The sequence below is a fragment of the Chenopodium quinoa genome, unplaced genomic scaffold (genome assembly GCF_001683475.1).
Source record: "Chenopodium quinoa cultivar QQ74 unplaced genomic scaffold, ASM168347v1, whole genome shotgun sequence".
In the NCBI taxonomy this organism is placed as follows: Eukaryota; Viridiplantae; Streptophyta; class Magnoliopsida; order Caryophyllales; family Amaranthaceae; genus Chenopodium; species Chenopodium quinoa.
In genome coordinates, this window is record NW_018743921.1 from 185,084 (window position 1) to 205,794 (window position 20,711).

The following is a 20,711-nucleotide window of genomic DNA, read 5'->3' on the forward strand; positions in this document are numbered from 1 at the left end:
TATGATGACTTTGGACAAGCCGTCCAAATGGAGTAATTGGAAGAGTAAATTTTATGTCGTCTCTTCCCCATCCCCCCAACTTAACCACCGGCCGCGCAGATACAATAAGCATCCGGCATTGTTGGGAAGAAAATGCGCTCTCCCTAAAGTACCGGCTGAGGCTTGGGACCAAATAATTAAAAAAGGTCTCTTTCTAAAGACAACCGCTCCATTGGATGACGGGAGCGAGATCATAGTTCCAAAATTTGGGTTCCCCATCCGGATTGGTTTAGGGATGAGGGCTTTTTGTCCCTTTGTAATTTAAGTACCATGTTTAAGAAGGGTAGGTTCACTGATTGATCAAGTCTTTCCCGGATGGGTATACTTTGTGTGATCTCTAACCAAGTTTTCTTTTTTTTTTTTTTTTTTTTTTTTTTTTGTAGAAAAAGCAAAAAGAATGGTGCCACCAGAGAAGACAGCGGCTACTTCTGCCATTCTTTTGATGAAGAAGCAATTGGAAGAGAAGAAGGCGGCGTTGGTCGCCAAAAATGCCGGGGTAGTCTTTTCTTTACCATATTTCTGTTTACAGTTTATTCTTCTTTTGCCGGATGTACCATTTTTCTAGGTACATAGTTTTAACCGGATGCATCCTGTTTGACTGTTTTTAGGCCGGGAGCCAAGTCGTACCTCGCTCTGTAGCGAGTATGCAGAAACGACCGGCTGGGAATATTCCCAAGCCAGCCGCCAAAGTGCCTAGGGTGGCGGCTCCTGCCTCGGCTGCTGGTCATACAAAGAAGACGCCTGATAAGGACAGGCCAACAACAGCAGGAAAGAGCCTGCAATTCGCTCCCCACTTTGAAATGGTGGTGGAGTCAGCAAGACCGGATGCTCGTGTTCAGACGGGCTCCGGTTCTTTAGGGGGTGGAGGGGCTTTGACCCCACCGTCCGAAAAAGGTAAAACTTCTGCCTTTGATCCCCCCTGGCCGCTTGGGCATATGAGAGTAAAAACCTAAGCAAGCCAATCCGGAGATTCTTCTGGACACCGCCTGAATATTGGCGAGGCATATGCCCAATACCTTACAGATGATTCTATGCTTGTAGATACAACCTCCAGCCGTCCAAACTATCAGCAATATACAAAGAGGATGGTCAAGACCATTACTCGGTTTGAGAGGGATCTGTGCCGGCTGTGCACACGGTCAATCTTGACCGGATCACTTCTCTTCTCGCTGAGGTACGTAAAACCGGATGACCTATGTTTAAGCAATAATCTTTTTTACCGGAGGCAAGTATTTTTTCTTTGAACTTTCCTAACACTTTTTCCGGTTGATATCGCAGACGCTGCTGAGAGTTGATGGGCTTAGCGTCCCTCTGCGCAAGAAGCAGGAGGAGGTAAGAGATGCTCAGAAGCGCGCATCTAAGCTTATTGACGTTTGCCAATTCAATGCCCTTTCATATGACTTGGAAACTGAACAAAGGAAGTTGCAACAGGAGGAACTGCCGAGGAAAGCGGCTGAGGCTGGGGAGGCAGCTGTGAAGAGAGTTAATGAGCTTGAGTTGCAAGTAAAAAGTCTTCAAGCTGACCTTAAAGCTCTAGAGAATGCTGACAAGGAGAATGCTGATCTCCGGAAGGACAACAGTCGGCTGGTAACTGAACTTGCAAACAATCAGGCGGCTCATAAGAAAGAGCTGGAAAAGGAACAACTCCGCCTGATTGAAAAAAATGAGGCAGACTGTGAAGAGCGCATGAAGCTGGCTTGGAACCTCATCCATCCAGACTTCGAGTATGAATACTGGAATCTTCGATACCAGTATGCCTTTGAGGTTTATGAGGAAAAGGTACTCGGCGCTGACCCTCCTCCCGCTTTTGACGAGTGGGCTGAGCGCAACACAGAGATTCAGCCGGAGGAGGCTAATCAAGAAGCGCCAATAGAGGATCAGCAAGGAGTGGTGGAGCAGTCGACCGAAGTTCTAGTCGAGCCAACTCAGCAGCCGGAGCATCAGCAGCAGCAAACTTTACAACAACAACAACCTCAACAGCAACAACAACCATAAACATTTTCTTTCTATCTTTTTTCTTTTCCGGCCTGTGAGCCGAGTAGTTTTCGTGTAACTTTCTCGGACGAGGGTCCGATTAGCATTTGAAAAAAAAAATTTAATCTACTAGCTGACGCAGTCGGTTTTGCTATTTTATATTCTCTCTATTACAAGTTTCTACTACTCATCCGGTTAATATTCTTCCAAAGTAGAATGGCTGTTTATTTATTCCAACGGTAAATGAGCAGCCGTTCTATTTTACGCTGGATGAAGCGATGGTACCATGATATGCCCCTGAAATGGCTAACTGTTTACTCCAACAGTAAACAGGCAGCCGTTTCATTGGCAGCCGGATGGGTGATCAATGGTTGATTTACTCTTACTCCAACTGGTACAATAAAATGCCCCTGAAATGGCTAACTGTTTACTCCAACGGTAAATAGGCAGCCGTTTCATTAGCAGCCGAATGGGTTGTAAAAACCGTGTTGGGTGGCTTTTAGATAAAACCCGGTTGCAATAACCCACACTAGGATTTTTACTTTGCCGGATGGACCACTTTGGGTCCTTGCTGGATGAATCCTAGATGCAAAGGATCATTTCTAACGGCTGCGAATTTCTTTTAAGTAAATGTGGTTTGAGTCATTTGATCGCTAGAACTATATACCACCCGGAAGGGAGCTGTCCTCTTCGACGATTTCACCCGGATGGGTCTCGCCGAATGACTGCTCTTTTTATAGCAGTGGTTTTTAATAAGTGTTCTTCCGTCTGTTTTTTTGCACTAGACAGGTGCTAATACAATTGTATGAATGGGAATTATATGCTTTCACATTTCAATACTATTTACAAAAAATAACAAATTCATTAGAAGTAGTACTTTTTTTAAGTTATCTACATTCCAGGTACGAGGCAGCCGCATTCCGTCTGGGGTTTCCAGGCGGTATGTGACGAGCGCTAAATCGGTCGCACAATTTAGGCTCATTCAAACACATTTATAACAAACACCTCACTCAAACAAGTACAATGGCAAGCAAAGGTTCGGTCCACGGAGAACGGAAATCAAATGCTAAATAATCTTAATGCTCAAGCTAAATCGAAATCAAGGTATAAGTGGTGATTAACTAACAAACTACAACTAAAGGTTGAATTCAAGGGATTAAAACACTAGGGGAATGGGATTCACTCAACTAATAACAATTAGGCAAATAGGGAGGAATGAGGGTAATGGAATAGCAAAGACCACATGTAAGATCAACATCAAACGATATGAAAACAACTCAGATTACTAAGCTTAGATCCCTCATTAACTTAGCAACAAAAGATACATAATCATATTGCAATAGGTAATGAAACATTCAACTCACATTTCCATGTCGAACCAAACATTTCATGCCATCAAGTTCAATAATCTAGGTTAATTACTCCTATCATGAAGAACTAACAAGCAATCCCATATAATCAAGTTTAGTCGCAATCCATCATCAAAATCACTCCCAAACTCACATAATCACCAATAGGTTGAGTTTCACCCAACCCCTAGCCAAGAGGACTACTCACAATTCATTGTGAGTACATGCAAATTCCAAGCTTGGATTATAAGCGATTCTAAGATTTGGAAAAACAAGTGATTATCTATGGACAAAGCTAACATGCAACAACAATATGACAAGATTGAGAGAAAATCAAGTGGCTTACAAAACAAAAAATAAAATCAGAAAATAATGAAGGACAAATGAAAGAAGTTACTATTGAAGCTTCAAAAATGTTGGATAATTGCTGAAATTCTTGAGATAAATCTTGAAATTTGCTTCTACAATGATTAGATTTGAGAGTTTCTAAAACTAAATCAACTAATTTAATGAAGTTGCTAACTAAGAGAGAGTATCTTTTTTTGCTGAAAACTATTCTACTGTTTTTCTTCTCTCTCCCCGAAAAACGATCTCAAAAGGACCTTAAATAGTCCGTACAAAATTGGCTGAGATCGGGAAAAGGTCCGACCGAACTCTGGGTAGGTTCGGTCGGACTCAGGGTAAGTTCGGTCGAACTCTGTGTAGGTTCGGTCGAACCTCCCTGATCCTTGTTTGGTCGAACTTTTGAGGTTCGACCTCTCCTGCAAAATTGCTGAAAACTGGTTTGACACTGCCTTCACTGCACCCAGGAGGTTTGGTCAAACTTTTCAAAAGTTTGACCACACCTAGGTTCGACCGGACCTTTCAGAGGTTCGGCCACACCTCCTCTTGCACTTCCTTTCTTGCTTCCTCTCCTTCCCTTTTGCTCCTCTTGCCTATGTCCATGGCTTCCATACTTGGCCAAGGGGCCTCCCACCGTGCATAGGACCGTCATGGAACCTGCAGAAGATACCAAAGTTCACGAGAGCATGGGGATGATAAAATAATGCATAAAGATTATCAAAATAAGCGCAAATAAGCATTACTTTTCATCAATACATAAAGAAGCCATAAGAGGATAAATGAGGTGGAAAAAACTAAGAAAAATAAGAGGAAAAAGACCTAAATGCTACCCCTAAGAGTGACATATATTTCACTCATCAGTATGTGCCGTTTCTAACTTCTTCAAAAATCCGGTAAATAGGGTCCTCCCAATTGGGAGTTAGTTTCCCTTCTTCGTTCGCCCTACCGGTTGCCTCAAGCTTTCGTAAAACAAAATCTCCAACTTTGAGGGGGCGTTTGCGCACTCTTTTGTTGTAAGCCCTCGTCATTCGCAGATGGTAGATTTCATGACGTAAGGCGGCATTGCCCCTTCTTTCAGGAAGAGTATCCAAAGCCAGGCGCATGGCTTCCCAATTTGCCTCTTCATCATAGAATATGATTCGAAGTGTTGGCTCATATAATTCAATGGGAAGCACCGCCTCGGTGCCGTATGCCATAAGAAATGGGGTTTCACCGGTTGACCCCTTCTCAGTAGTTTAGATAGACCAAAGAACATGAGTCAATTCCTCTCCCAAAGACCGCCTGCTTTTTAAATCTTTTTCTTTATGCCACCTGAGATGAGCTTGTTAAAATCTTCAACCTGACCGTTTGCTTAAGGACGACCAATGGATGCAAAGTAATGGGAAATCCCTTGATCTTGCAACCAAGTCTTTAGGACAGGCGTTTCGAACTGGGGGCCATTGTCAAAGACCATTGACATAGGTACACCGAACCGGGTGATGACATTTCTCCAGATGAAGAAGATGACATCCTTAGTTTTGATGCCCTTCACCGCCTCGGCCTCAACCCACTTAGTGAAGTAATCAACAGCCACTAAAATGTATCTTTTGCCATCTGGGGCAGGAGTGTATGGCCCCAAAATGTCCATGCCCCATTTGGCAAAGGGAATAGGGTTGTGAATAGCCGTTATATCAGTTCTGGCACTTGTCACATCTTTTTACCAGATCTAATGCGTCTGCCTCGAGAGTGGGCAAAAGTATCCCTGCCGCCTGGCTCTTCTAGCAAGAGTCTTCCTGCCAATGTGTGATCCACAGAAGCCGGTATCCAGATCTTCCAGTATTTCCTTTCCCTTTTCTAGGGTAACACATTTGAATAGCGGCTGCAGGTAACCCTTCCGGAAGAGTTCACCTTTCTGCATTACGAAGCTTAATGCTCGTCTTTTAAGAGCAGCCGCTTCCGATGAGACACCCGGTAGAGTGTCGTCTACTAAGTAGTCCCAAATGGGGTCCATCCAAGTGGAGCTTCGATTTATAATTCCAATGGGATCATGTTAAATGCTTTTCTTTTCCATGACTTCCTAGAAGACTGACCTAGGCGTATCACATGTGGCGGATGATGCCAATTTTGATAGTGCATCCGCCTGATTATTCTCGGACCTGGGTTCTTGACTTAGATTGAATTCATCAAATGCCCCAGCCTCCTCCATGACCGCCTGAAGATACTTAATCATCACCGGATGGGTGGCCTCATAATCACCGTTGTACTGGCTAACGATGAGTTGAGAATCAGAACAGGTGTCAACTTTTCTTGCCCCGGCTGCCTTACACATGCGGATACCGGCTAGCAGGGCCTCGTATTCAGCTTCATTATTTAAAGCTTGAAATTTAAATCGTAGAGCATATTCGTATTTGTCCCTCTCTGGAGAATGACAAATTACGCTTGCCCCACAACCATTCATGGTAGAGCTCCCGTCTACATATACTTTCTAAAATTGATCAGTATTATCCGGCTGTATCGGCCTTGTCATTTATACAATGAAGTCGGCAAACGTCTGATCCTTCACTGCCCGCCTAGGTTCGAAAGTGATTTCTAGACTTTGAATTTCCACAGCCCATTTAATCATTCTTCCGGATGACTCTAAAGTGGTCATAGGCCTTTTGAGCGGTTGGTCAGTATAGACGTTACCCGGATTGGGTAGCCAATGTTGTCCTTGTGAAAAAGTCGAATGGTACCTGGCACTTGTAACTATATTTCGGACACACATCCGCCAGGTACCATTCGACTTTTTCACAAGGACAACATTGGCTACCCAATCCGGGTAGAAGCATTGCCGAATGAACCCAGCATCGAAGAGTTTCTTGACCTCGGCTGCTGCCGCCTGGGACCTTTTGCCATGGTTCCTTTTCTTTTGCCTGACCGGCTTCTTCTTAGGATCCACAGCGAGCTTATGAACAGCGAGATCCGGACACACTCTCGGCATTTCTTCTACTTCAAAGGCAAACACATCTTTGAATTCTCTCAGCAATCGGAGCAGATCGGTTCCCAAGTTATCAAATGCAACCGTCCCAACTTTGACGGTTCTATCTGGCCGGCTGTCTTCTAGGATAATGTCAATGATTTCCCCTGCCGGCTGGGGGCGGAGGTCGTCTGACCTCTCCCCTGACAGTGATTGCTATTGCTTCTCTTTGACTAGGGTCAGTAGCTGGTCCTCCTTTCTCTTTTTACCGGCTGCCTTAGTAGCCGGACATTCTTGATCACACTCGTCAAGTTCAACTACTTCCTTGTCTTGACCGTCTGTGACCAATGTGGGTTTGACGTCCGAGAGGCAACACTCTCTCGCCGTCTTTTGGTTCCCACTCAAGGAGCTGACTGTGCCATCATCCCTCTCAAATTTAATCAATATTAGAGACGGGATGATCACAGCCTTAGAAATGTTAAGGGTTGGGCGGCCAATGATCAGGTTGTAGGCTGTCAGTTCCCCTACAACAAGAAACTTGACAACCATGTGTCGGGCCTCCCCCTTCTCTCCAAACCGAATGGGTAGGTCAACCATGCCCACCGGATGTACTATTCCTCCCCCAAAACCAACAAGAGGATATGGGGCCGGATGCATGCTACTTGGCTTATATTTGAGTTTTTCCAAGCACTAGTAGCTTATGAGGTCAGATGAGCTCCCGGTATCAATTAAGATCCGGCCAACTCGTTGATTGGCGATTTTACAATCGATGACTATTGGATCATCATGGGGTCGCCTGACCTCTCCTCTATCCTTTTTCGGAGATATGGACCTCCGGGAATGAATTTTTAGATGACTGGCCCTCATCCACTGAGTTGATCAGCTTCCTAATGTTATCTGTAGTGCCCCGGATGGTAGGCCCGCCGAATGCAAATCCACCGGCTATGGTTAAGATGGTCTCCTCATCCGTATCAGATTGATTTGCCGGTGTCTTTGGAGGTGGCCCTTTGGCCTGGTTGGGAGCACCCTTTGATTTTGATAAGTAGGATCTTAGAGCCCCTTCGTCAGCAAGACGGTCAAAGAGCCGCCTGAGGCTGAAACAACCCTCATTATCATGGCCTATTTCTTCATGGAATAGGCAATATTTGCTCTTATCCCGGTTGCTCACGGGACTCTTCATTGGTGCCGGTTTTTCAAGATTCAACCGGTTTTTAACTTCCTTGAGAATGGATGCGCAATCCTTGGTGAATTTGTACTTTGGAACATATGGATCCGACCTCTTTCTCTTTTGGTATTGTTGTCCGGGTGGGTCTGCCGCCCAGGCCTCTTTCCGCTTCTTTTCCTCCCTTTTGGTCGGCTGGGTAGGCTGGCTCTCTCTTTTATTGGATCTTTTGTAATCCGTTGGAAGTTTAACAGCGCAGAGTTCCATTGCTTGGATGTAGGCCTCCGCCTTCATTAATGCCTCGTGAAGAGTAAAGACCCTCCTCCTAACCAGGTCAAACTTAAAAGTTGACCTGTCTTTTAGGCCTTTGAAGAAGTCAGTATAGTCAACCTCATCGGACAACCCTTGGATTTGCATCCTCATCATGTTAAACTGCCTGACATATGACCGAAGCCCTTCCTTATCTCCCTGCTGTATTGCTCCCAGATCAAGGCTTGTTTTCTTAGCGGGGATATTCATAGAGAAGTTGGACGTGAACCAGTAGGCCAACGTTCTAAAGTTGTTGATGCATCCGGCAGGTAAGTTACCAAAGCAACGTTGAGCAATCCATTTCAACGTTGCCTGGAAGCACCTACACCATGAGGCATCATCCAGACCCTGCAAATACATCAGGTTGGTGTATGCCATGAGGTGATCTTCCGGGTTGGTGGTACCGTCATAGGCACCAACCAACACGTTTTTAATTTTTGACGGCTGGGCCATCTCGGTGATTTCCCTGGAAAACGGCTTTGGCTGTTCCCCAAGGTTGAGCAGCCGGAGCTGCAAGGGTTGGACAGGCGGCTGCTGCTGCCCCACGAAGAGACCCGGCTGAGAATATGGAGATCCATAAGGCGTGTATAGTGTCCCATGTAATGCCGGTTGGATGATATGAAGGCCGGATCGACTGTTATTATTTGTTCTCGAGTGCCTCCCTGATGTGACATGGAAGCTATCTCGAAAGGTCGACGTTGATGCCGACTCGGAGCGCTGCTGAGTTTTTTTATCCTGAATGAGCGTCCGATCATCGGATTAGACTTTCTTTGTTCCATCCGGCTGCATGTGCCGGACTGGCTCCATCCATGGGAGTGTGAATTTTAGAGAGATCAATGGGCCTAGCCGACACTTTTGACTTCGGGTACGGGGTAGATGCTCTACCTTTCACGGTGTTGGCCGTCCTTTTTCCAAGACGTCTTTCTTCCGCTTGACCCTTTCGGGGGCCGGCTGAGGTATCCAGAAGGCCTTTGATTTCCCCTTTAAAACTCATCATCATACTCATGAGTTCATCCCTGGAGACTGGGGTGGCCCCTTCTGAAGCAGGAGTTAACCCAAGCGGTCCCCTGATAGGATGGCTTTGGCCTGCCTGCTGCTCTGCCCGTTCCCTTTTGTCTTTGGAACGAGTATGCTTGGTTCTACAAGAACCATCGGCGGCTGTGTAAGCTTCAACCTCATTGTTGTCGGCTGTATCTTGGTCCGAGTGGACCTCAGCCTCACCAGCAGGTTGGCTACCTTTTCCCGGTAGTACAGGTTCTGAAGTCATCTAGAAAGTAACCTCCCCACAGACGGCGCCAGATGTTTAGGGGTTTTTTATGTATCCTACAGGAGAGTTACAATTTCCTAGTATGCTCCTTCCTTTGCCCGTACCTGCACAAGTAACGGAAAACTCCGGCTGGAGCTGGGGTGTTCCGCCTCCGAAGATTAAGTTAGTATATTTCTTAATGAGGAAATAAGAGCAATAAATGCTTCTCGATTTGAAAGCGTTTGCAAGGGGATTTGTGTATGGTTCGTGGTTGGAAAATGATTCGATCCCCATAAATGAGGTATGCCCCTGCTATTTATAGTAGGGGAGAACTGTACCTCAATTAGGGTACTAGGACACGTGTCACATAGGGATTGGGCCTCTGTTTTCCTAGTGAGGGATGGACACGTGTCACAGGCTGATTGACACGTGGCAAGTTTTCACTAGGCCATGTGTCTAGGGTTATTTTTACCCTAAACAGTTGGGTCGTCCTAAGATCATATTATAGGCCGAGAGTTCTTCAAACACCAGGAACCGGACCACCATGTGACGGCCCTCCCCTTTCTCGCCCAGGCGGATAAGCAGATCTTCCCGTCCAATTGGGTGCACGACCCCTCCTCCAAATCCTATTAAGGGATGGGAGACCGGGTGCATGCTCTCGGGCTTATTCTTGAGCTTTGTCAAGCACTTGTGATTGATGAGATTAGATGAGCTAACAGTATTCATAAGAATACGACCAACTCTTTGGTTAGCCACCTTGCATTCAACTAGTATGGGGTCGTCATGCGGCCCCCTGATTTTTCCCAAGTCTTGTTCAATAATGTCAACTTCAGGAAACGAGCTTATATCCAGCCGCCCGATGTTGTCCTTGTTGCCCCGTATAGTAGGACCTCCTCCTAAAAAGCCGCCTGCTATAATATAGATGTGTGCTTTGTCAGTGTCCGAACTATCAACAGGTGTCGACCTCTTTTTGCCTAGCTGTTTCTGTTTGGGTTGTTGATTACCCTTTGATTTCTTGACATAGGAATTGAGGTCCCCTTTGTCTGTCAGGCGGTCCAAAAGGCGCTTGAGGCTGATGCACTCATTGGTGTTGTGACCAATGTCCTCATGGTAATAGCAATATTTATCTTTGTTTCGATTGTTAACAAAACTCTTCATGGCAGCCGGCTTCTCAATTGAGATCCGGTCCTTAATTTTTGTGAGGATGACATAGTTATACTTGTTAAACTCAAACTTGGGGGAGTATGGTTTGAATTCCTTCTTCTTCTTCTGGGACGGCTGTTCGGAGGAGTTAGCCACCCAAACTTCTTTTCTTTTTCTTTCTTCCTTTTTGTCCGACTGCTATGACCGGCTCTCTTTTTTGTCGGACTTCTTGTGGTCCAACTGCTTCCCAACATTGCAGAGGTCGATCGCCTAAATGTAGGCGTCCGCCTGCATCATTGCTTCTAGAAGGGTGGTTATCCTTTTTTTGACGAGGTCAAATTTGAAGTTCGACCCGTCCTTCGGACCTTTGAAAAAATCCATGTAAGCTACTTCATCAGGTAGTCCTTATATCTGAATTCTCATCAGATTGAACCTCCTGATATAGGAGCGCAGTCCTTCCTTCTCTCCCTGTTGTATGGCCCCCAAGTCAAGGGTTGTCTTTTTAGTAGGGATGTTCATCGAAAAATTTGACGTGAACAAGTAGGCGAGGGTCTTGAAATTATTAATACACCCGGTCGGCAAGTTGTCGAACCACTGCTAGGCGATGCCCTTCAATGTGGCCGGGAAACACTTACACCATGTGGGATCACCCAACCCTTGGAGGTACATAAGGTTGGTGTATAACATCAAGTGGTCTTCCGGGTTGGCAGTGCCATCATAGGCCCCTACCAACACATTCATTACTTTGGTCGGCTGAGCGGCTTCTGTTATTTCCCTGGAGAAAGCAGACGGCTGTTCTCTTAGTTTAAGCAGTCGAAGCTGTCAGTCCAAGGGTTGGACATTTCTTGCCGCCTGTCCTCTAAAGGTAGTAAGCTGCACGAAATATTGGATTGCGGAACGTATGGCTGGGGAGGCACATACGGTGCCACATGATACTTCAGGGAACCAAAGCAAGAGGGAGTAACGCTCGTTTGGCTCTCATAGTTTGATTTTGAATACCTAATGGAGGTATTGTGTAGACTGTCTTGAAAATCAGACGTGGAGGCCGACTCTGACAGTCGGTCATTCTTTTTCTGCTCGAATAGCATCCGAGGATCGGAGTATGTTTTCTTGAACCCGTCTGGCTGAACATGACGGATGGGCTCCCTCTTCCCTGGTGAGGGGAAGCGGTACTTAGTTAGGTTGATCACCGGCGCTTCCCTCTCCCTAGGCCTAGGGTAAGGAGACGCCTCTCGATCCTTTACAGGCTTCGTCCTCCCAGATTGGGAAGGTCTTCTGGCCGACTGTTCCTTTGGCGGAACATTCGCCATTTTGTTGATAAGTTCCTGGATCTCCCATTTGAAACTATTCATGAAGGTCATGATTTTGTTTCTGGTGATGGGGGCAGATCCTTCTGCCGCCTGTTGATGATCAAGCGGCGTGCCAACTGGTTGACTGGGTCCAGCCTGACAGTCCTCCCGTTCCCTTCTTTCGGTGGGACAGTTGCGTCGAGCTGTGAGGGATCTGGTTCCTCCGAAGAGAGGAGTGATCAGGCTAGTTGCGGTGGGCAACCTTGGAAGGAATGCAATTAATGCTAAGTAAGGTCTGGCAATTAGTATGCACGTGGGGTAATCTCTGAGTGGGTTAATCCCCCCTTTAATGGAGGCTAATTACCTGTATTTATAGCCTCGAAGTACGTCCTAATACTAGGTTAAATGATAAACCTAGGACTGATTGGGCTTGCCTTGGGATTCGGGACTTGTTGGTCGTTTTCCAGGTTGGCAATCTATGTGCCACGTGGCGTGGCTTGGTTGGTCCATGTTGGACCTCCTGAAGTGTGACACGTGGCAGGTGCGGATTGGTCCACGTGGCTGACACGTGGAAGGTGTTGATTGGTCCACGTGGCTGACACGTGTCAGGTGCTGATTGGTCCACGTGGCGGGGAAAAATCCCCTAAACAAACGGTATGACATTTTCAAAGTTAATCAAATCATAATAATGATTACCGCTGAACTAGACAAATGTCGTCTCTTATTGCTTTTAGCCCCACTATGCTGATAGCCCCAGATCAGGGGGACTGTCGACCATCGAGTAGGGGGTAAGCGCTCAATATTACTCGGCCACTGGCCTCTTTAGGTTGTTCTTTAATGGGAACAACACTTAGCTGCTAAGTTTTTGGACTTAGCTTATATCTGCTCATGTTTGGAGGAAACAGTTTTAAATCTAATCCGACCATTGCCCTCAGAGTTGTTCTAAAAGGAACAACCCTTAGCCGCTAAGTTTTTGACTTAGCTTATATCCTTAAATTTAGCCAACGGTATTGCTTTTGAGCAACAGTAGGCAGCATCTGACCAAGATAGTAACTGGGTACCGCTGGTATTTAACAGCCGAAAGTTTTGTTATCTTAGTCTCATTTGATCAATTTCAAACGGCTACAAGCTTGCCTTTTTTGACAATCGGTAGGGCCATTTGTTTTAAGTTTATAGAGCAATGTGCCACCCGAATGGGAGATGCTCTCTGCGACTAATTCACCAAATGGGCGTCACCGGACGCTCCTCAAGTTGGAGCAGACGAATTGTTTAACTTAATAAGATCATCCGGCCATTAGCCTCAATTTGATCACTCCGGCCATTGGCCTCAATTTGATCATCCGACCATTGGCCTCAACTTGATCATTCCGGCCGTAGGCCTTAATTTGATCATTCCGGCCATAGGCCCTAATTTAATCATTCCGGCCATAAGCCTTAATTTGGTTGTTCTAAAAGAAACAACCCAGCCGCTAAGTTGTTTAGACTTAGCTTATATCTACTCATGTTGGAGCAGATAATTGATTTTAATTTTGTCGCCTGCACATTGCACAGGCGGTGGTTCTACTTAAGCCAGTTAAACATACTTTTAGACCTTTTTCGGTCGGTATGTTGCCCTTGAGGGAGACTTAAACCAATATTAAATGTTTTCAAAAAATCAAGTAGGATGCGGTATTGAAAACCAATCAATAATTATAAGGAAGCACACAATACTCATACTGAGTTATTAGAATGGTACCTTCTGATGGAGGATTTTTGCCAATATGTTGGAGGACATTGAAATGCCTCCTGCTTGATTCATGATACCGAGCTCTTCAAATGGTGATATGTGGCCATGAGACGCCGGGTAACTGAGCTCGAGAAACGAATTTTCTCTCGGCTTATACAGGCGACTCTCTATTGAGATGCCTCCTGCCTTGAACAATACTCATGCCAACCGAACTACACCAGGCGGTTAATTCTACCATGCCGCTTGGTTTCAGATTCAAATTCAAGTGTCGCGGGGTTGTCAACCCATATACATGCAGCACCATCTGTAGACCTTTTTCTTGAAGATGCTTTTTAGAAATGAAAGAGGTTGGCTAGCTGAATCAGCAGGCGGAAGTCAATTAGTTGCTTGTTAGGTACCCATGCGTTTCCCTGAAGCCTTGCTTGATTATACCCCAGACAGTTGACCGGCTGTTGTAGTTTAAAATCAAGGGAGCTTGTTGAAGTATACCCAGGAGCGATGATGGCACAGACGGTTGATTCAGGCGGCAAGGCCTTAACCCAATTTGGCTAGGCTTCAACCCGTATACATACAGCCGACTTTAATGGAGTAAAATATGCGTGGTTAGAACTGATCATGACGTTGTAGAGTACGCAACCACAACCGGTTTCAATGGTGCAACACATGCGCCACCCATCCGGTCAGTGCATGGCTCAGCTTGATACATACAGCCGGATTTTTTGAGTATCATCGCACACACAGCTGGCTCATGCATTATATTGCACAAAATATAGACAACATTATTGTCGTCTTGCGACCTCAGATGGAGCTTTGCCGTATGCTAGCCAGTTAGGAAAAGATTCGGCATTTATGTCGAGTAGGTGTTTATTCCATCGAGCTTTCTCAGGGTATCTATACATACAGCAGTTTATACAAGGGAATTGTTAAACAGCCTCAAAATACTACCCTTGAAACAGCTGGCCGTCTCATGAGAACTTCAAGCAATATTTTTGAGGGAATCTTATATTATTTTTATGCATGAGAATAACAAATGACCATGCAGTTAGGCGGCTTTCCCATTTTTCATTTCATTTTTTTTTGGAATATTACAATAGTAATCATAATAATGATTTCTAATTTTGCATGGTAGCCCAACCTATCTTCACACAAAGGAGCTGATTTCAAGGGTGATACATAAATACCCCCTACAGCAACTCACATTAGTGAGGTTATTCAATGGTGATACAACCGGCATTGAAGACTGACTCACTAGTCTCGGTATGACGCATGGCTACTCACAAGGTGAGTTGGCTTGCTCAAGCATTCATGGTCATCCGGCCATATGCCGCTTCCTCACCATTATTATTTTCCAAAAGTACTTGGTAACAAACTGTCCAGCGAATTGAACATCCTACTTCCATGCATGATAGTTGAATGGTTCATGTTTCGGGGGTTTTTGATGTGTCCCGCGGGAGAGTTACAATCCCTAGTATGTGCAACTGATGCCTGTACCTGCAAAACCACGACGATCAAGTCAATAACGTACAGGAGGTAATAAGTGCAAAAATAGTAGTTGCTCCTCGCTAATACAGGAGGATTTTGCAATTAAATTGCTCGGGGGTTTTGTTTGTATTTATGGGTGCTTATGAATACCCAATAAATGAGGTCTGACCCACTATTTATAGTGGGGAGACCAGTACCCCATCCAGGGTTCAAAGGACACGTGTCAACAGGGAATTGGCGCCCTGTTGACCTATGGCTGGTTGTCACGTGTCGCAAGGCAATTAGGTCACGTGTCTAGGGTGATTTTTACCCTAAACATTTTCCCCTCTCGGGTGCTGACGTGGCGGTGCCACATGGCGCCTAAGATGGTTTTTTTTTTTTTTTTTGAATTTGAATTCGAATTTTTGAAGTGTAAGAAGCAGAAGGTGAAAAGGCGCGAGGGTTCGCCTTTAGGGATTGCCTATAAGTAGCAAACCTCCTCCCCCATGTTCACATTTACAACTTTAAGCAATTTCAAAGATTTTGAGAGCAGCCGGTTTTGAGAGCAAATTTCTCCAGAAATTTTCCGAGTGCACATCCGGTTTTTTGCTTCCTTCAAAGAATTTTCTGTTGTCTGTGGGTGTTGTGAGCAGCTTCACGAATTTGCAGCTGCTACTCAGAGAACACATTCGGCTACGAGGACGCCTGCGTTTTTGCAAGCCATTTTGAAGATTTTCCAACTTGGTCAAAAGGTTTTCTCTCCTTCTCAATTTACTTAGGTACCGCCTCTGTTCTTTTCAACTCTTCCATGTATTTACGTTTGTGCTTCTTTCTTGCTTTTTTCTTTATTAGTTCCATAAGTAGATGGACCCTTTATACCCACACTCGGAACATAGGTTTGAGACCAACCGGTCCCTTAGTACGGCTGAGTCTAGGACTAGGGGTGCCGCCTCTGGGAATTGGAATCTTTCTTGTTTATCTCCCAATCCGACTGTCTCCATGTATGTGCAGGACACAATGGCCAGAACCAGGAAGATGACTGTGGATCCCAATTATAGAGGCAGAGGCTCAGAAGAGTTGCCGCCTGAAGAGAGCATCCTAGATGAGAAGACAAGGGGATCTCCAAGAGGCACCCCAAGCACCCCTAGTGATTGCAAAGGATCAAGAAACCTAAGCAAGAAACGAAAAGAACCCCGCTTCTAGTTCTGGCTCTGAGTCCGGCTCTGATGGGAGCGACAGCAGCAACGGCAGCAACAACAGTTATCTCACGCCAACTGTGGATAGCGAAGAGGAGGAGAGGCCTACATGGAATAATAAAGGCGACCCTCTCATGATCACCGTCTCTGCAAAGGACAAGGCTAATATGTAGAAAAATTTAGCCGATTTCATACTCAAGTGGCCCTTTGGAGATGGGTACAAGTTAGTCGTCCCACCTGAGATAGGGACCATTGTCTGGGAAAACAACCAGCGCAATGCAGACGGGGTCTTTGGCTGCTATGAGGCAGCTTTCTTAGTGGGGCTTCGCTTCCCCCTCCATAACACAATAAAGGCCATACTCAGGGGTTATGGCCTAGGCATCTGGCAGCTTACCCCTAACTCTTGGGTAAATATACTGGGGTATATTGCCGCCTGCGAAATGCAGGACCTGAACCCCGGCTAGGAGGCTTTCGCTCATATGCATTATCTGAGTCGGAGCCCAAGCGGTTAGAGGGCCTGGTACACTTTGACAACATATCCCAAGTACTTAATGACGCTTGACAAGCCGTCGAAGTGGTCAGATTGGAAGAACCGCTTCTACCTAGTCAAGGCTCCAACCAATAAGGAAAATCAGGAGCTCCGGACGTATAACCGGAAACTTGCTTGGACAATACTGTAAAATGCCCCAGATACCGGATGGGGATTACGAAGCAATCATAGAATCCGGATTCTTTGAGCTAACCACTTCCACTATCTCAACAAGCGAACTTATCAGTGTACCCAAGAATTGGGTACCCAAATATGAGTTCCTGAGGGACGAGGCATTCCTGTCCGCATGCGGGTTTAGCACCATGTTTAAAAAATATAGGTTGGGGGACTCAGCCGGCCAACCTATGCCGGATGTATGTTTTTTGCTTCACTTAGATGTTCGTATTTGTACTTTCTCTAACCAGGCGTCTCTTTATTATTTTGCAGCTGAAGCCCTAGGCATGTTGCTAACGTACAAGACGCCTGCGAAGAAGGCCTCTGATATCCGAAAGGAGAATGCAGAGAAGAAGGCTGCCCAAGCGGCCAAGAAAGTAAGTCCGCCTGTCCTCTTTGCGTATTACTCTATTGTTTGTTTGCTTTTTCTTCTATTCCCAGTTGTTTCAAATCTAACCGTCTGACCCCTTTTTGCCTTGTTTTAGGATGGGAGCAAGGTTCCTCGCTCTCTTTCCAAACAACCCCGGCAAAAGCCGGTGGGGGAGGAGCCTGCTCCTAAGGTCCAAAAGACCTCTCACGCTGACCGACTGACTATCGGCGGCAAAACGCTGAAGAATACCGGGGTAGGGTTCGACCTTTCGCACGGGAGGACGGACGTCCCTCCGGCACCCAAAACTACAGGCGGTACATCCGCCGAAAAAGGCCCACACGGCACTCAGGAGACCTAAGGTACGAATGACCCCTTCAATCTCACTCTTGCCTATGCGGGTCAAGTCTTACTCCCAACTCCAGCCGGAGGACTCGTCATCCAGCTGGCAATCTATTGGAGGGGCGTTTTCTCCTTTCTCACCGTCTGTTTCTGGTGCAAATAAATCTCCTCGCTGGCCGGACGTGACACAATACGCCCGAGCTTTGTTGAAAGCCGTCCCTAAGGACGAGAAGGAGGTGATCCCTGGGATCAACGCCTTCAATGCTAACCGTGTGATGGTCAGCCTGGCTGAGGTAATCTTATACATCCGTCTCTTCTTTAAACCATAATCTCATACTTGTCAGGTTTTTTCTAACACCGGCTGTGTCTTCGCACTAACTTCTGCGCGTGGAGGGACTGAAGAAAGCCTATGCACGCAAACAAGAGGAGGTAAGGAGAGCCAAACGGGACGCCACAGACGCCCATAATGTAGCTCAGTATTCAATGATTGTGCATTACTTAGAAACTAAATTTATAATCATGCTACAGGCGGACCAGATCAAGGCCCTTTAGAAGGCCCTCAATGAGTCCAAGGTCAAGGCTGACAACCTTCAGGTGGCATTTGAGAACGCTAAGACGGAGTTGAAGAACCACGAGGATTCTCTCCAGACCTTGGAGAAGACACAGACAAAGAACTCCTCCCTGAAGAAGGAGAATGACCGCCTGAAGAAGAAGGCTGCCAATTCAAAGAAAAATTTCGAGGCAACCCTTCAAGCGGAACAAAGCCGGCTCATTGAGGAGAATGAGCAAGACTGCGAGAACCACATGAGGATGGCGTTCTCCCTTATTCATCCGGATGCAAACTATATCGCTTGGGAGCTCGCCTATCGATACGCAGATCTTGCCATTCTAGCACAGGAGGAGGGTAAGGCGGCACCAGAGCCCTATGAGCAATGGGTCAGGAAGGAAATTGAGAAGATGCAGGCTGAGGCGGTCGAAGAAGAGGAAGAGGATCAGGCGGAAGTTGCAGAAACCGCTATCCTCCCTGGCTCTGAAATGTTGCCAACCAGGCCCAGCCACAGCAGACTCAGGCGCCCAATGCTCAAACACCAACAACCCGGCTGACTCTTGAAATTGAATGAATGTAATTTCCAGCATGCGTGCCGTGTATCTTTATATCTATTTTCACCGGACGGGGGTTCGGTTAACAATTTCAACATTTTGAATTTTTATTAAATATATTTCGCCGGTTGTGTCGGCTTTGACTTGATTTAACTCTCAGTTTATTTTTGCTTAGCATTTTTCTAATTTTCGCAAATTTTTGCCAAGTATAATGACGCCTGACTTCTCATATATACCGGGTGGGGTTACTGAGTTTGCCCCAGGATGGCTGATTGTTAACTTCAAAAGGTTAACAGGCAGACGTCCACATGTGCACTCGGTTAGACAGACAAGCGGTGCTTGATTGTTTGAAGGAAACTGATCACATTACTAACCGGCTGGAGTGTGCTCGTCAAGCACCCCGTTTTGCCATGTTTGTATGCAGTCGGTTATTTGGCTGGCTGTAGATCGATTGTTTGTTAAATGTTAAGGTTTGGACCTCACTAATTTAAGTAGGCATAACCGTTTGAGGTACCTTTGTGTAAGGCAAGTTATGGCATGACCAAGATTTCGTGTGCCATCTATACTGTTTGGTAGTACAGATTGCTGTATTTTCTTGTTGGGGGTACCGGCTGTATTACTTTGAAGTAAAGCCCGGGGGTACCGCATTGCAGAAATAACCGGTTGTACAATTTGCATTGAAGACCGGTCGCATCTTGGTTACAAAGGATCATTCAAACAGCCGGTTAGAGCCGTTTGATTCATGAACGCTAGAACAATGTACCACCCGGAAGGGAGATGTTCTTTTCGACGAATTCACCCCAAATGGGCGTCGCCGGATGTCTGCTCTTTTGGAGCAGACAATTCAATGTTTAGATAGCCGGTTGGCCTTTAATTTTATAGCTGCCGCCTGTGTATTGCGCAGGACAGGGCATATGTATGCAAAAAGGATTCCAAGTTCTCAGAAGGAAAATTTAGGAATAAAGCATTCTCATTAATATACTATTTACAAAAATTTACAATTTCTCAGAAGTAGTACTTTTTCAAGTTGGCTTCAGTGCCGTATGTCATGAGAAACAGGGTTTCACCGGTTGCCCCTTTTTCAGTTGTTTTGATGGCCCAAAGGATATGAGGTAACTCATCCGCCCAAAGACCGCCAACTCTCTCAACTTTCTTTTTTATGCCGCCTGAGATGAGCATGTTGAAGGCTTCAACTTGGCCGTTTGCCTGGGGCCGGCCAACGGATGCAAAATAATGTGAGATCCCTTGATCTCGCAACCAACTCTTGAGGGCAGGCGTTTCAAACTGAGGACCGTTGTCAAAGACCATGGACATGGGAACCCCAAACCGGGTGACTATGTTTCTCCAGATGAAGGAAATTACGTCCTTAGTCTTTATGCCGTTAATCGCCTCTGCTTCAACCCAATTGGTGAAGTAATCCACAACAACCAAGATGTAACGGCAACCACCTGAAGCAGGCGTGTATGGTCCCAGAATGTCCATGCCCCATTTCGCAAAGAGAACCAGGCTATGAATGGATGTTAGGTCTGTGGCCGGACGGTGTATTAGCCGGCCAAATCGCTGACATCTGTCACACCTCTTTACCAAATTCACGGCATCTGCCTCAAGAGTGGGCCAAAAATAGCCCTCTCACCTAGCTCTCTTAGCCAGGGATTTGCTGCTTATATGTGATGCACAAAAACCCGCATGCAGATCCTCTAGGACTTCTCTCCCCTTCTCTAGGATAACACATTTAAAAAACGGCTGCAGGTAGCCCTTTCGGAGAAGTTCCCCTTTATGCATTACAAAGCTCAGAGCTCGTTTCTTAAGAGTAGCCGCTTCTGAAGGGACATCCGGCAGAGTGTCGTCTGTCAAATAAGCTCGGATGGGATCCATCCAAGTAGAGCTTTGGTCCAGAACTCCATTGGGGTCATGTTTAATACTTCTTTTCTCCATGACCTCCCAAAAGACTGACCTAGGCGCATCACAGGAGGTGGATGATGCCAACTTGGAGAGTGCATCCGCCTGATTGTTTTCAGACCGTGGCA